This window comes from Mercenaria mercenaria, chromosome 9 (assembly GCF_021730395.1).
Source record: "Mercenaria mercenaria strain notata chromosome 9, MADL_Memer_1, whole genome shotgun sequence".
NCBI classification, from domain to species: domain Eukaryota; kingdom Metazoa; phylum Mollusca; class Bivalvia; order Venerida; family Veneridae; genus Mercenaria; species Mercenaria mercenaria.
In genome coordinates, this window is record NC_069369.1 from 41,757,074 (window position 1) to 41,775,531 (window position 18,458).

General features: G+C 38.4%; 1 protein-coding gene across 4 annotated transcripts in view; it reads left to right on the forward strand.

Annotated features, from left to right (window-relative positions):
* LOC123546989 (complexin-like) overlaps positions 1-18,458 on the forward strand; it is a 196,688-nt gene that overhangs the window by 166,314 nt on the left and 11,916 nt on the right. The window lies entirely within an intron of this gene.

Sequence of the window (18,458 nt, forward strand, 5' to 3'; positions counted from 1 at the left end):
CATGTCTCAGCCCATAAAAAACTCTCTGAACATATCTCACCCCATAAGAAACTCTCTCAACATGTTTCATCACATAAGAAACACCCTGAACATCTCTCACCACATAATAGACATGCCCTGAACATGTCTTACCACATAATAAACACACTTTGAACATGTCTCACCACATAAGAAACACTGTCTGAGCATGTCTCACCACATGACAAGCACTCTATAAACATGTCTTACCACATGACAAGCACTCTATGAACATGTCTCACCACATGACAAGCACTCTCTGAACAATTCTCAGCATATGACAAGCACTCTATGAACATGTCTCACCACATGACAAGCACTCTATGAACATGTCGCACCACATGACAAGCACTCTCTGAACATGCCTCACCACATGACAAGCACTCTCTGAACATGTCTCACCACATGACAGGCACTCTATGAACATGTCTTACCACATGACAAGCACTCTATGAACATGCCTCACCATATGATAAGCACTCTCTGAACATGTCTCACCACATGACAAGCACTCTATGAACATGTCTCACCACATGACAAGCACTCTATGAACATGTCTCACCACATGACAAGCACTCTCTGAACATGTCTCTCCACATGACAAGCCTCTATGAACATGTTTCACCACATAAGAAACTCTCTGAAAATGTTTCACCACTTACAAAACTCTCTTTGAACATGTTTCACTACTTCAGAAACACTCCCTGAACATGTCTCACCACTTAAACACACTTGGAACATGTCTCACCATATAAGAAACTCTCTGAACATTTTTCACCATGTAAGAAACTCTCTGAATGTGTTTCACCATATAAGAAACTCTCTTTGAACATGTTTCACTACATAAGAAACACTGAACATATCTCACAGCCCTGGACTTGCTCACCACTTAAGAAGCTCTAGAAGCACTCTTTGAACACATCTCTGCACATTAGAACCACATCTCTGTCAGCGTCTCACCACATAAGAATCATTATGTAAATGTCTCACCGTTTAAGAAAATAATGTAACATGATCCTTTCCATACATGAAAATTGTTTCACCACACAATGAAACATAATTGGTGAATATTTAGTGTGATTAGTGTCATTTGAAAACATTTTTAATTAATTGTTTGCAAAAAATAATATAGGAGAAATAATTAAATGCAGTTGTTTTTTTAAAGTTAAATTAACAAAAGCTTGAGCATTTTAATTTAATTTAATTTTTGCACTGAAATCTTGATTTTACGATTTTAGTTTGACTATTCAAAAAATAAGTAGAACACTATCATGTTTCAGTTTTTAGCTCTTCATAATTATGTCAGGCGTCAGCCCACACTTTTTTTCCAAACAACATCATTCTGCTCTGAAACCTTGTGGTGGAAGTTGATGAAACTTGGCCTGGATGTTCCTTGGGTAGTCTTCTTCCAAAATTTCTCAAAACTTTCCACTTGGTTACACTTAGGGGCTGCCGGAGCCCATCAAAATTCTTCCCGTTTGTCAAAAACATGGCCGCCAAGGAGAGTTTCCCTATTGTGTACTTCTTTTCGGAAAGTGCCGGCCTGATTTTGAAATAATTTTACAGAAATGTTTCTTGAGTTACCCTTTACAAGGATTGTACAAACATTCCAATTTGTCAAAAAACATGGCTGCAAGGAATTCTGGTCATGTGTATAGTAGAAACTTTTAAAGTCTTTTTGTTTGATATTGTCTCTTAGTATCATTTGTCATTATTCCCCCAGCACCTTGCCCAATCTCTACTCCCATCCCAACACACACATACACACATTACCTGCCAGTCTTTTCTAGTAGAATCTTTTAAAATATCTTTGTCAGAAAACACTGGCACTACTTCAAACTAATTTCACAGACATTTTCCTTGCATATGCATCTACCAAAACTGTTCAAGCAAGCAGTGTAACACAGGTGAGCAATCTAGGGCCTTTATGGCCCTCTTGTTGCATGTAAGCTGGTATCTCAGTACTACTTAAGTGGGACTGACGGTTTTCAGGCTTGTTAATTGTGATGCTCTGACTTGAAGTGCACCAATTCCATAACTCTAATTTTAGGTTTTAGCTCGCCTGAACCAAGGGTCCAGGGTGAACTATAAGTATAGGTGGATAGTCCTGCGTCCAACATCCGTTGTCAACAGTTAACTTAAATATTTTCCCTACTGGTCACAATTACACCAAATTTGGTCTGTAGCATCCTTGCAAGGTCCTCTCTCACCGGGAAGTTTGATAAAATGGGGGCACTTGACCTAAAATAGAAAAACCTTTAAACAACTTTTATGAATCACTTGATGGATCTTCATCCAACTTGGTCTGTTACATCATTGTAAGGTCCTCTATCAAGTGTATTAAAATAGGAGCACTTGGCCCTTTTTATGAGCTGCTAGAGTTAAAAATAAAAGAAAACAAAAAAACTTGTAACACCTTCTCATGAATAGCTTGAAGGATCTTCATCAAACTTGGTCTGTATAATTTTAAGGTCATCTCTCAATTTTATTAGAATCATGACACTTTGACCCTTTGGGTCAGCTAGAGCTAAAAATTGAAATAACTTTTAAATGACTTCTTCTCATGAATAGCTTAATAGATCTTCATCAAACATGGTCTGTGGCATCTTTATAAGGTCTTCTCTGAAATTTGTTCAAATGGGGGCATAAATTGGTCCTTTTAGAGCTAAAAATAAAAATACCTTTAAACTGCTTCTTTTCATGAACCACTTGACAGATCTCCATCATACTTGGTCTGTGCCATTACTGTAAGGTCCTCTCTCTAATATATTCAAATATGACATATGGTTCCTTTAATGGACTGCTAAAGCTAAAAGTAGAAATATATTTAAACAACTTCTTCTCTTGAACAGCTTGATGGCTCTTCATCAAACATGGTCAGTAGCAACATTATAAGGTCCTCTCTCAAATTTGCACAAATGAGGGCACTTTGTCCCTTTTAAGGGCCTTAAAATTAGAAATAGAAAAAACATTTAAATGACTTCTTCTCATGAACTGCATGATGGATCTTCATCAGACTTAGTCTATTGCATTATGGTAAGACCCTCTCTCAATTTTGATCAAATACGGGCATTTGGCCCCTTTTAGGGGCTGCTAGATGTTAAATAAAAAAGCTTGAAACAACTTCTCATGAACAGCTTGATGGAGCCTCATTCAATTCAGTTTGTTTTGTCTTTTGTTTGTTTGTTTTGGGTTTAACGCCGTTTTTCAACAGTATTTCAGTCATGTAACGGCGGGCACTTAACCTAACCAGTGTTCCTGGATTCTGTACCGGTACAAACCTGTTCTCCGCAAGTTACTGCCAACTTCCCCACATGAATCAGAGGTGGAGGACTAATGATTTCAGACACAATGTCGTTTATCAAATAGTCACAGAGAACATACGCCCTGCCCGAGGATTGAACTCACGACCCAGCGATCCGTAGACCAACGCTCTACTGAGCTAAGTGTGTCTTTGTCAGGTCATTTCGCAATTTTGTATACATGGGGGCACTTGGCCCCTTTTAGTGGCTGCTAGAGCTAAAAATAGAAATACTTTTAAAACGCTTTTTCTCATGAAAAGGGTCTTCATCAAGCTTGGTTGGTAGCATCATTCTAATGCACTCTCCCAATTTTTTCTTCAGAAAAAAAACTTGGCCTCTTTAAGTGGCCTTTACAGCTAAAAACAATTTCTTCACATGAACGCTTGATGTGTCTCCATCAAACTTGGTATGTAGAATCATAGTAAGGTCCTCACTAAGATTTGTTTAAATGAGGGCACTTGACATGTTTTATGTTTTTATTTGCTAAACACAGATATTACCATTCATGATTCCATGTGTCATATGTTTATATAAGGTCAAATATTCAAGGTCAGGTGAGTGACTAAGGACCACGATGGCCCTCTTGTTATTTGTTCAGATCATTTTATTTTTCATGCAACTGTTTTGTGATAAAACTTCTGAGTAGTCAAGCTTGCTGTCCTCCAAGAGCTCTAAGACTTTTAAATGTATAAAATTAATTAGTTTTCGCTGAAAATAAAAACTGATAAATTTCAGTGCTAAAGCACCAGATTTTTGTTTTAATTGTCAAATTTGCATAAAAAAATTTTGTAGTTTTTCCCTGTTTGATCTGTTTTTAATTGTCTGGTTTAATACGAAATAAAAATGCTTAAAAGAAAATTATTGAGAAATTTCTGTGGTTTGAGAAACTAATGAACACATAAAAATCAAATTTTATTACTTTGAATCCACTGAATTCAGGCAGAATATCAGGAAGAACTTAAAGAGTACTCTTTTTGAAGTAGATTAAGGAAATAGGAACACTGCAGCTGTTGGACAGTTCATCATGTGTTGTTAAGCTCACTTTGTCCTCAAGGTGAGCTATTGTGGTCACTCACTGTCCCTTGGCTGTCCATCAACACTTCTTTTCAGATAACATCTCCGCTAACACTTCTGCTCAGAATTGCACCAAACTTGGTCAGTAACATCCTGGCATGTCTTCTATCAAGTTTGTTCAAATGTGTTAGCTTTGCACTTTTTAGAGGCTACAGAGGTAATAATAGAAAAACCTTTAAATGATGGGCACCTGGCCCATTTTTAAGAACTAAAAATAGAAATATTTCTGAATGACTTCTTCTCACGAACCACTGAATGGATCTTCATCAAACTTGATCTTAAGCATATAAGATCCTCTCCCAAATGTATTGAAATGAGGATGCTGGGCCCTTTGCAGGGGCTGCTAGAACCAAAAAATAGAAAAACCTTTAAACAACTTCTCTTGAGCCGCTGGAGGGATCATTGTATGGTCCTTTCCCAAATTCATTCAAACGGGGGTGCTTGATTCTTAGCTCACCTGAGCAATGTGCTCAGGGTGAGCTATGGTGATCACTCACTGCGTCGTCCGTCCACACTTTCTTTTAAACAACATCTCCTCCTAAACCACCAGGCCAATTTTGATGAAACTTCACAGGGGTGTTCCTTGGGTAGTCTTCTTTAAAGAAGTTTCAAAGAATTGAATTCCATACATAACTCTGGTTGCAATGGCAACCGAAAGGAAAAACTTTGAAAAGCTTCTTGTCCAATACCACAGGTAATAGGGCTTTTATATTTTGTATGTAGCATCATCTAATGGTCCTCTACCAAGATTGTTCAAATTATCCCCCTGGGGTGAAATATGGCCCCGCCCTGGGGGACACATGCTTTAAGTAGACTTGTACAGGGAAAAACCTTTAAAAAAATCTTGTCTTAAACCATATGGCCAAGAGCTTAGATATTTAGTATGTGTTATGTTTTAGTGGTTCACTTACCAAGATTGTTCAATTCATGACCATGAGTATAAAGTGCTCATGGTGAGGTATTGTGATCACGCAGTGTCCGTCATGCGTGCGTCTGTCGTCAACATTTGTGTTTAAACGACATCTCCTCCAAAACCACTGAATGGATTTTGATGAAACTTGGCCATGATGTTCCTTGGGTAGTCCTCTACCAAAGTTGTTCAAATGGTTCCACTTGGTTGCACATAGGGGCTGCCAGAGCTAAAAATAGAAAAAAACTTCAAATGACATCTCCTCCTAAACCGATGGTCCAATTTTGAAATAATTTCACACAAATGGTCCTTATGTCACCCTCTACCAAGATTGTTCAAATTATACCGATTCGTCAAAAAACATGGCTGCCAGAGGGTGTGGTCACTTTTCCCTATATGTATATAGTGGAAACTTTAAAAATCTTGTATGAAACTGCTGGCCCGATTTTAGAATATCTTTACACAAATGGTCCTTGTGTGACCCTCTACCAAGATTGTTCAAATTATTTTGATTCGTCAAAAAACATGGCAGCCAGAGGGCGTGGTCACTTTTCCCTATAAGTATATAGTGGAAACCTTAAAAATCTTCTTGTATGAAACTGCTGGCCCGAAAATCTTCTTGTCCAAAAGCACAGGGCCTAGGGCTTTGATATTTGGTATGTAGAATCATCTAGTGTCCTCTATCAGGGTCAAATATGGCCCCGCCCCAGGTGTCACATGGTTTATATAGACTTATATAGGGAAAAACTTTGAAAATCTTTTTGTCCGAAACCATAGGGCCTAGGGCTTTGATATTTTGTATGTGACATCATCTAGTGGTTCTCTACTAAGATTATTCAAATTATTCCCCTAGGGCCAAATATGGCCCCCGCCCTGGAGGTCACATGGTTTACATAGACTTATATAGGGAAAACTTTCAAAATCTTCTTGTCCAAAACGACAAAACCTAGGGCTTTGATATTTGTAATTTAGCATCATTTAGTGGTTCTTTACAAAGTTTGTTCAAATTATCCCCCTAGGGTCAAATATGGCCGGACCCTTGGGGTCACATGGTTTATATAGACTTATATAGGGAAAAACTTTAAAAACCTTCTTATCCATATCCTACAAGATTCAGATTTGGACCACATGTATAGTTTTGAGTGGCTAGATGAACCTTGACATGAGTTGACCTTGATCTTGACCTGGTGACCTACTTTCGCATTTCTGTAGCTACAGCCTTCAAATTTGGACCACATGCATAGATTTGTGTACCGAAATCAACTTTGACCTTGACATTGACCTAGTGACCTACTTTAGCATTTTTGAAGATACAGGTTTCAGATTTGGACCACATGCATAGTTTTGTGTTTCGAAATGAAATTTGACCTTGATTTTGACCTCGTGACATACTTTCACATTTCTCAAGCTACAGCCTTCAAATTTGGACCACATGCATAGTTTTGTGTATTGAAATGAACTTTGACCTTGGTCACAGGGGCATGAACATTGAAAACCATTTCCGGTCAGTAGCTTGAGAACCACTCGACCCAGAATGTTGAAACTTCACAGGATGATTGTTCATGCAGAATAAATGACACATATTGTTTTTTGGGGTCACTCCGTTAAAGGTCAAGGTCACAGGGGCCTGAACATTGATAACCATTCCCGATCAATAACTTCAGAACCTCTTGATTCAGAATATTGAAACTTCATAGGATGATTGAACATGCAGAGTAGATGACCCCTATCGATTTTGGGGTCACTCTGTTAAAGGTCAAGGTCACAGGAGCCTGAATATGGAAAACAATTTCCAATCAATAACTTGAGAACCACTTGACCCAGAATGTTGAAACTTCATAGGATGATTGAACATGCAGAGTAGATGATCCCTATTGATTTAGGGGTCAGTCTATTAAAGGTCAAGGTCACAGGGGCCTGGTCATGTAAAATCATTTCTGGAGAATAACTTGAGAACCACTTGACCTAGAATGTTGAAACTTAATAGGATGATTGGACATGCAGAGTAGATGACCCCTATTTATTTTGAGGTCACTTGATCAAAGGTCAAGGTCACAGGAGCCTGAACATGGAAAACAATTTCCGATCAATAACTTGAGAACCACTTGACCCATAATGTTGAAACTTCATAGGATGATTGAACATGCAGAGTAGATGATCCCTATTGATTTTGGGGTCAGTCTATTAAAGGTCAATGTCACAGGGGCCTGGTCAAGTAAAATAAGGGGCCTGGTCATGTAAAATTATTTCTGGGTCAGGTGGGGTCAAAAACTAGGTCACCAGGTTAAATCAAAGGAAAAGGTAGTTAACACTCTAGAGGTCACATTTATGACCATATCTTAATGAAACTTGGTCAGAATGTTAATCTTGAAGATCTTTAGGTCAGATCTTCAATTTGGATCAGGTAGGGTCAAAAACTAGGTCACCAGGTCAAATCAAAGGTAAAGCTTGTTAACACTCTAGAAACACTAATTTTAAGTTTGAAACTCATGTGAATTGATTAGATTGTTTGTCTTGATGACCTCTAGGTCAGGTTTGAATCTGGGTCATGTGGGGTCAAAAACTAGGTCACCCAGTGAATTCAAAGGAAAAGCTTGTTAACAATCTAGAGGTCAAATTTATGACTGTATCTTAATGAAACTTGGTCAGAATGTTAATCTTGATGATCTTAAGGCCAAGTTGGAATCTGGGTCATGTGGGGTGAAAAACTAGGTCACCAGGTCAAATCAGATGTAAAGCTAGTTAACACTATAAGCCACATTTATGACTGTATCTTAATGAAACTTGGTCAGAATGTTAATCTTGATGATCTTTAGGTCAAGTTTAAATCTGTGTCAGGTGGGGTCAAAAACTAGGTCACCAGGTCAAATCAAAGGAAAAGCTTGTTATCACTCTAGAGGCCACATTTAAGACTGTACCTTCATAAAACTTGGTCAGAATGTTAATCTTGATGATCTTTAGGTCCACATGAAATCTAGGTCAAGTGGATTCAAAAACTAGGTCACCAGGTCAAATCAAAAGTGAAGCTTGTTAACACTTTAGAAGTCACATTTATGACTGTATCTTCATGAAACTTGGTCAGAATGTTAATCTTGATGATCTTTAGGCCAAGTTCAAATCTGGGTCATGTGGGGTCAAAAACTAGGTCACTCTGTCAAATTAAAGGAAAAAGTAGTTAAAACTCTAGAGGCCACATTTATGACCATACCTTCATGAAACTTGATCAGAATACTAACCTTGATGATCTTTAGGTCAAGTTCAATTATGGGTCTGTGGAATGTGACCTACTGACCTATTTTCTTGTTTTTTAAGAAACAGCCTTGAAATTTGGATGACATGTACAGTTTAGCACACCGATCTTAAAACTGACTTCCAGTGACCATGAATGTGACCTACTGTCTTATTTTTAAAAATACAGCCTTGAAATTTGGATGACATAAACAGTTTTGCAGACTGATCTTAAAACTGAATTTCATTAACCATGAATATGACCTACTAACCTACTTTCTTGATTTTTAAGATGCAGTCTTGAAATTTGGATGACATGTACAGTTTTGCACACCGATCTTAAAACTGACTTTCAGTGACCATAAATGTGACCTACAGACCTACTTTCTTAATATTTTAGCATCAGTTTGACATTTGAAACATGTAGCTCATATTACTCTGGTGAGCGATCCAGGGTTATCATGACCCTCTTGTTAAGTAATAAATAGCTATTTGATATAATAATGTACTGTTTGGCCAAGTCATCATCACATTTTCACATAATACCATAGCTGTTCGAAATAATAAGATATCCATTTAGTACAATAAGACACCATTTAGAAAATTTTGACATAATTACATAGCTGTTACTTGGATAAGTTCACACCACATTTTGACATAATTACATAGCTGTTATATATGAGGCATTACTTGGATAAGTTCACACCACATTTTGACATAATTACATAGCTGTTATATATAAGGCATTACTTGGATAAGTTCACACCACATTTTGACATAATTACATAGCTGTTATATATGAGGCATTACTTGGATAAGTTCACACCACATTTTGACATAATTACATAGCTGTTATATATAAGGCATTACTTGGATAAGTTCACACCACATTTTGACATAATTACATAGCTGTTATATATGAGGCATTACTTGGATAAGTTCACACCACATTTTGACATAATTACATAGCTGTTTGATATGAGGCATTACTTGGATAAGTTCACACCACATTTTGACATAATTACATAGCTGTTTGATATGAGGCATTACTTGGATAAATTCACACCACATTTTGACATAATATCATAGTTATTAAGATAATAAGACAAAGTTTGGACAAAACTGCTTCATGTTTTGACAAAAGGCTATAGATGTATTTGGACAAGTTTACACTGCATTTTCATAGAATAGCGTAGCTCTTCAACAAAATAAGACAAAGGCACTTTGTTCTGTCATCCGTCTTTTCATCCACAATTTTGGTACAGTGGAAGTTGATGAAATCTGGCCTTAGTGTTCCTTAGGTGGTTTTCTTGCACACCGGACTGGCATTTCTGGTGATTTTTACCCATGCCAACAAAACTCATCTTGCAACCCCCATGCTAGATGAGTCTTGTGCTGTTAATGACAACTAGTGATTCATCCATTTTGTTTATATATAAATGTAAAATACGAAAAAATCAGGTACCTTGATATTTTCTCTCTGTTCCATAGTATATTTCTGAATTCAAAATATGTTATTTTATGGTAAGAACATACCGTTACTCTACAAACGATAAAACTAAAGTAGAACTTTGTTATTGTGAGTCATGATGTCACTTCTGTTTACGGACGTTAATTTCCCACGCTTTGTGTACATACTCTACTATTAGAAAGAGTGCTACAAAGAAAGCTTTATTTATTCTATTATTTGTAAAATATGGTATGCAAGAAAAATAATCTGTCAGAATAAAAAGCTTATATGTATAAGATATGCAAGAACAAAAATATCAGTCATGTGTTTAGAAATCAGATAGAAATATCCGTTTCATTTCCCTTTGACCTAGAACCTTCAAACTTCATAGAGTGGCAGGGCTTATGGAGTTGACGACCCCTATTGTTTTTGGGGTCACTTCATCAAAGGTCACAGGGGCCTGAACATGGATAACCATTTCCAATCAATAACTTGAGAACCACTGGACCCAGAATGTTGAAACTTCATAGGATGATTGGACATGCAGAGTAGATGATCCCTATTGATTTTGGGGGTCACTGTTTTAAAGGTCAAGGTCACAGGGGCCTGAACATGGAAAACTATTCCAGATCAATAACTTGAGAACCACTGGACCCAGAATGTTGAAACTTCATAGGATGATTGGACATGCAGAGTAGATGATCCCTATTGATTTTGGGGGTCACTGTTTTAAAGGTCAAGGTCACAGGGGCCTGAACATGGAAAACTATTTCCGATCAATAACTTGAGAACCACATGACCAAGAATGTTGAAACTTCATAGGATGATTGAACATGCTGAGTAGATGACCCCAATCGATTTTTGGGTCACTCTATTACAGGTCAAGGTCACAGGGGCCTAAACATGAAAATCCATTTCCAGTCAGTAACTTGAGAACCACTTGACCCAGAATATTGAAACTTCATAAGATGATTGGACATGCATTGTACATGACCCCTATTGATTTTGGGGTCACCTTATTAAAGGTCAAGGTCGCAGTGAACAGAACATGGAAATCCATTTCCAGTCGATAACTTGAGAACCATTTGACCTAGAACCTTCAAATTTCATAGGGTGGTAGGACTTACAGAGTAGATGACCCCTATTGTTTTAGGGGTCACTCCATTAAAGGTAAAGGTCACAAGGGGCTGAACATAGAAAACACTTTTCAATCAATAACTTGAGAACCACTTGACCCAGAATGTTGAAAATTAATAGGATGATTGAACATGCAGAGTAGATGACCCTTACTGATTTTCGGGTCACTCGATCAAAGGTCAAGGTCACAGGGGCCTGAACATTAAACCATTTCCAATCAATAACTTGAGAACCACTTGACCCAGAATGTTGAAACTTCATAGGATGATTGGACATGCTGAGTAGATGATCCCCAATTGATTTTGGGGTCACTCTATTACAGGTCAAGGTCACATGGGCCTGAACATGAAAATCCATTTCCGGTCAGTAACTTGAGAACCACTTGACCCAGAAAGTTGAAACTTCATAGGATGATTGGACATGCAGAGTACATGACCCGTATTGATTTTGGGGTCACTTTATTAAAGGTCCAGGTCACAGTGAGCAGAACATGGAAATCCATTTTCAGTCAATAACTTGAGAACCATTTGACCTAGAACCTTTAAATTTCATAGGATGATAGGACTTACAGAGTAGATGACCGTCGTGGTCAGTCATCTGTCGTCAAAAATTTGACTGTTAACATTCTAGAGGTCACAATTTTAGCCCAATCTTAATGAAACTTGGTCAGAATGTTTACCCTCAATAAAATCTTGGACGAGTTCGATATCGGGTCATCTGGGGTCAAAAACTAGGTCACCAGGTCAGATCAAAAGAAAAGCTTGTTAACACTCTGGAGGTTACAATTATGTCCCCCCCCCCCCCCCCACTCTGGTGGAGACATATTGTTTTTGCCTTATCTGTCCTGAACATCGAAAACCATTTCCGATCAATAACTAGAGAACCACTTGACCCAGAATGTTGAAACTTCATAGGATGATTGGTCATGTAGAGTAGATGACCCCTATTGCTTTTGGGGTCACTCCATCAAAGGTCACGGCACAAGGGGCTGAACATAGAAAACACTTTTCAATCAATAACTTGAGAACCACTTGACCAAAATGTTGAAACTTAATAGGATGATTGAACATGCAGAGTAGATGACCCCTACTGATTTTCAGGTCACTCGATCAAAGGTCAAGGTCACAGGGGCCTGAATGTGGAAAACCATTTCCAATTCTCAACTTGAAAACCACTAGGCCCAGAATGTTGAAACTTAGACATGCCAAGTAGATGATCCCTTTTGCAGCCAACCGTCAGTGTCTCGTTGACTTTTGCTACTGTCCCCTATTGACTTCTTGCCTTTACAACCATGCATTAGGGGAGACATGCACTTTTCTACAAAAGCATCTTCTAGTTATTCCCATTTGTCAAAAAAAAAAATGGCCACCAGGGCCATCCATATATGTATACTGGGAATTATTCTGAAAGCAATTACATTTAAAACCACAGGGAATTATTCTGAAAGTAATTACCTTTGAAACCACAGGGAATTATTCTGAAGGCAATTACATTTGAAACCACAGGGAATTATTCTGAAGGCAATTAAATTTGAAACCACAGGGAATTATTCTGAAGGCAACTACATTTGAAACCACAGGGAATTATTCTGAAGGCAATTACATTTGAAACCACAGGGAATTATTCTGAATGCAATTACATTTGAAACCACAGGGAATTATTCTGAATGCAACTACATTTGAAACCACAGGGAATTATTCTGAAGGCAACTACATTTGAAACCACAGGGAATTATTCTGAAGGCAATTACATTTAAAACCACAGGGAATTATTCTGAAAGCAATTACATTTGAAACCACAGGGAATTATTCTGAAAGCAACTACATTTGAAACCACAGGGAATTATTCGGAAAGCAACTACATTTGAAACCACAGGGAATTATTCTGAAAGCAATTACATTTGAAACCACAGGGAATTATTCTGAAAACAATTGAAACCACAGGGAATTATTCTGAAAGAAACTACATTTGAAACCACAGGGAATTATTCTGAAAACAATTACATTTGAAACCACAGGGAATTATTCTGAAAGCAATTACATTTGAAACAACAGGGAATTATTCTGAAAACAATTACATTTGAAACCACAGGGAATTATTTTGAAAGCACATGGTTAGGCTTGAAGGCTACACAGAGTTCCCAAAATGTTCAAAATTAGAGATCTGCATCATATTGATGAAAATAAAACCATATTTTCAAATAGTATACCTTTCACATAATACATATATTTTCCACAAGTGACTTACAGTGAAACAGTTATTTCAGTATAGTCTTATGCAGAGGCAAAACTGTGGTGAAAGCAGTGAAAGTCAGCCAATATGTGTGAGCTATACATGTGTGCAGTTTGTATTCTAGTATAACCTAGTGTGTTATTGTTTCAGTAGCCTGCACCCAGTATTATATAGCAGTTTAAGACTTAGCCTTACATTTTGAGACTACCAAACTCCATATTGCACAAAAAAACTTTGAGAAAAAAAGATCAAACAACACTAAATCATAGAAAGAGAAGGTTGTTTCACATAGAAATTAAGAAGCATATAAATCTTGTATATTACACTACACAACAACTGTCAGTTTACTGATATATACATTGAATTCCAGAAAAGGGCTGCATAAAGGGGCCACACTTTCAGACAGTTCAGCACCTTAAAAAAACTCACCATTTTCAAAGAACTGTTACATATCTTCATTTCCATGCATTTGCAATAACGTCCCAGTGCTGAAATTTCACATAACTAGGTTGAACCTTTTTTCAGCAATTGTTTATTTTTATTAGTCCCCTACTGGTTGAAAACCAGTTTCGGGGACTATATACGAATGCGCTTTTCTGTCATTCCATCCGCAATTTCGTGTCCAGTCCATAACTCTGTCATCCATGAAGGGGTTTTGATATTACTTTCCATAAATGTTCCCCATGATGAGACGACCTGTCGTGCGCAAAACCCGGACCCCTAGCTCAGACTCAAAGGTCAAGGTCACAATTCAGGGCTTTTCATCAGGAAATTGGGAAGAGGCCCTGGCCTTTCAAATTGGGAAATTCATACGCGATGATTGCTCATTTTGGGAAAAGAGCATTTTAAATTTTATTGAAACAGGGTCTTTTTATGCCCCCGAAGGGAGGCATATAGTTTTTGAACCGTCTGTCGGTCTGTCAGTCTGTCGGTCTGTCCGCATTTTTCGTGTCCAGTCCATATCTTTGTCATCGATGGATGAAATTTCAAATAACTTGGCATGAATGTGTACCACAGTAAGACGACGCGTCGCGCGCAAGACCCAGGTCCGTAGCTCAAAGGACAAGGTCACACTTAGACATTAAGGGATAGTGCATTGATGGGCGTGTCCGGTCCATATCTTTGTCATCGATAGATGGATTTTCAAATAACTTGGCATGAATGTGTACCACAGTAAGACGACGTGTCACGCGCAAGACCCAGGTCCGTAGCTCAAAGGTCAAGGTCACACTTAGACATTAAGGGATAGTGCATTGATGGGCGTGTCCGGTCCATATCTTTGTCATACATGGATGGATTTTCAAATAACTTGGCAGGAATGTGTACCACAGTAAGACGACATGTCATGCGCAAGACCCAGGTCCGTAGCTCAAAGGTCAAGGTCACACTTAGACATTTAGGGATAGTGCATTGATGGGCGTGTCCGGTCCATATCTTTGTCATCGATTGATGGATTTTCAAATAACTTGGCATGAATGTGTACAACAGTAAGACGATGTGTCGCGCACAAGACCCAGGTCCATAGGTCAAAGGTCAAGTTCACACTTAGACATTTAGGGATAGTGCATTGATGGGCATGTCCGGTCCATATCTTTGTCATTGATGGATGGATTTTCAAATAACTTGGCATGAATGTGTACCACAGTAAGACGACGTGTCGCGTGCAAGACCCAGGTCCGTAGCTCAAAGGTCAAGGTCACACTTAGATGTTAAAGGTCATTTTTCATGATAGTGCATTGATGGGCGTGTCCGGTCCATATCTTTGTCATTCATGCATGAATGTGTGACACAGTAAGACGACATGTCGTGCGCAAGACCCAGCTCTGTAGGTCAAAGGTCCTAAACTCTAACATCGGCCATAACTATTCATTTAAAGTGCCATCGGGGGCATGTGTCCTCCTATGGAGACAGCTCTTGTTTCCTTCTGCAAAAGAGGTATGTAACAGAGGATACAATTTGGTGGTTTCCTAATCATAAATGAGCTCATTGCTTCCTATTTGTGAAATATAATTGCCAAAGAAAAAAATATTTTTTTTTTTTACATTTTGGGAAGTTCCTCTGCCAGAGTTGGGAAAAATGACCTTATTTTCAGTTGGGAAGTGGCCGAATATCGGCCTCTGTTATATCAGGATGAAAAGCCCTGCAATTGGAGGTCAAAGGTCAATAGGGCTTTTTTCCTGTCTGGTCCATAACTCTGCCATCCATAAAGGGATTTTAATATTACTTGGCACAAATGTACCTCATAATAAGTCGATTTGTCGTGCATAACTTTCAGACCCCTAGTTCAAAGGTCAAGGTCACACTTGGCAGTCAAATGTTAAAGTGGCATGAACAGGGTCTTTTTCGTGTCTGGTCCATAACTCTGTCATTCATTAAGGGATTTTAATATCACTTGGCATAAATGTTCCCCGTGATGAGACGACATGTCGTGCGCAAATCCCAGCCCCCTGACACAAAGGTCAAGGTCACAATTGGCGGTCAAAGGTCAACACTCTACCATCCATGAAGAGATTTTAATATTACTTGGCACAAATGTTCCCCGTGTTGAGACGACATGTCGTGCACAAATCCCAGACCCCTGACTCAAAGGTCAAGGTCACAATTGGCGGTCAAAGGTCAACACTCTACCATCCATGAAGAGATTTTAATATTACTTGGCACAAATGTTCCCCATGTTGAGACTATGCGTCATGTGCAAAATCGGGACCCCTGGCTCAAAGGTCAAGGTCACAATTGGAGGTCAAAGGTCAGTAGGGTTTTTTTTTCCTGTCCGATCCAGAATCTCTCATCCATAAAGGGAATTCAATATTACTTGGCATAAATGTTCCCCATGATGAGACCATGTGTCTTACGCAACACCCAGAATCCTAGCTTAAAGGTCAAGAGAACACTTGGAGATCAAAGGTCAATAGGATTTTTAGCTCGACTATTCAAAGAATAGTAGAGCTATTGGACTCACCCATATGTCTGCGTCCGCGTCCCAATTTGGTTAAGTTTTTGTATGTAAGCTGGTATCTCAGTAACCACTTTTGGGAATGTCGTCCGTCCGTCCACAATTTCCTTGTGAACACGATAGAGACCACATTTTGTATTTGCTTTTAATCAAACTTGCACACAGCTTGTATGGGCATAATATCTCGGTTCCTTTCGTAAACTGGCCAGATCCCGTAATGGGTTCAAGAGTTATGGCCCCTTAAAGGGCCAAAATTTGCCATTTTTGGCTTGTGAACATGATAGATACTACATTTTGCAATCAACTTTAATCAAACTTGCACGAAACTTGTATTGGCATAATATCTAAGTTCCTTTCGAAAACTGGCCAGATCCAATCATGGGTTCCAGAGTTATCGCCCCTTAAAGGGCCAAAATTTGCTATATTTGGCTTGTGAACATGATAGAGACAACATATTACAATCAACGTTAATCAAACTTGCACACAACTTGTATTGGCATAATATCTTGGTTCCTTTCAAAAACTGGCCAGATCCCATCATGGGTTCCAGAGTTATGGCCCCTTAAATGTCCAAAATTTGCTATTTTGGCTTTTGCAGCCATATAGAGACTTCATTTATGGTTAAATTTGATACAACTTGAAAAACATCTTCAACAACAATAAATCTTGGATTCCATGATGAATCTGTCAGATCCAACCATAGGTCCAGAGTTACGGCCCCTGATCGACCCCTTAAAGAGCCAAAGTTTTGTAATTTTTACCTTGTGAACATGATAGAAGTGACATTTTATATTTGATTTTAATCACACTTACACACAACTTAAGTCACACTAAGATCTCGGTTCCTTTCAAAAACTGGCTAGATTCCATCATTTGTTCTAGAGTTACTGCCACTGAATCAAAGAAAAAGCTTGTACGAAGGGACGTATTATGTTATTGCCTTGTGTCCGTCTGTCTGTCCGTCTGTCTGTTGGTTAGCAGTTTCCCTTCCGCTTTGTAACTCTTGAACCCCTTGAAGGATTTCAAAGAAACGTGACACAAATGTTCACCCCATTGAAACGACATGCAGAGCACATGTTTCAGATGGCTCACTTCAAGGTCAAGGTCACACTTAGGGGTCAAAGGTCATATGACTTTGTTTTGTGTATATATTGCTCTGCATTTGCGTTGCATTGCAGTGCTCTTGTTTTTATTTAGCAGATCCTTCTTTTGTTCACTTATAATGATTTTTTTTAATTACTTCCTTTTTATGTTACTATAAATAGCTTCTTGTCCTTAAGTGCAATGATAACAGGTGAGCGATATAGGACCATTATGGCCCTCTTGTTTCAAAATTATGCCCCTTTTTCAACTTAGCAGTTTTTGGTTAAATTCTTATATGTAAGCTGGTATCTCAGTACCCACTTATGGGAATGGATTGAAACTTCACACACTTGTCCACTGTCATGAGCTGATAAGAGCACTATGCAGGTTCCATAACCCTGTTTTCCATTTTTAGCCCACCATCATCAAATGTTGGGCTATTCAAATCACTCTGCGTCTGTGGTCAGTTGTCTGTCCGTCTGTTAACAATTTCTCATTATCGCATCTCCTCAGAAACTACTTGAGGGATTTTGACCAAACTTTGTCAGAATGATGTATTGGTACCCAAGTTGTGTCCCCCTGAAAATCAGACTGGTTCAACAATTTATGAGTGAGTTATGGCCCTTTGTTTATTTCAATTTCTAATATAATTTTATATCCATTGACCCTCCAAGTAATTAATTGGTTTTTAATTTGCCTTACCTGTAGAAGGGTCATAAAGTCTGCAGACACTAATGAGATAATGATTCAAATTGTTCATTTTTAACCAGGTTTTCAACGAAAACCTGAGTTATTAGATTGGGGTAGATGTCGGTCGGGCGGGCGGGCGGGCGGCGGCGGCGGCGTCAAACTGGTGTTTCCGGTCAATAACTTTTGTTTCGGTAAAGATATTTGAATAAAACTTGGTATGTATGTAGCTTATATCAAGACAAAGGCTGGGATTGATTTTGGGGTTTCTGGGGTCAAGGTCAAGGTCACTGTTACTTAAAATAGAAAAAGGGTTTCTGGTCAATAACTTAACTTAGGAATGAGCTATCATGATGAAACTTATATAAAGTTGTAGCTTGGGAT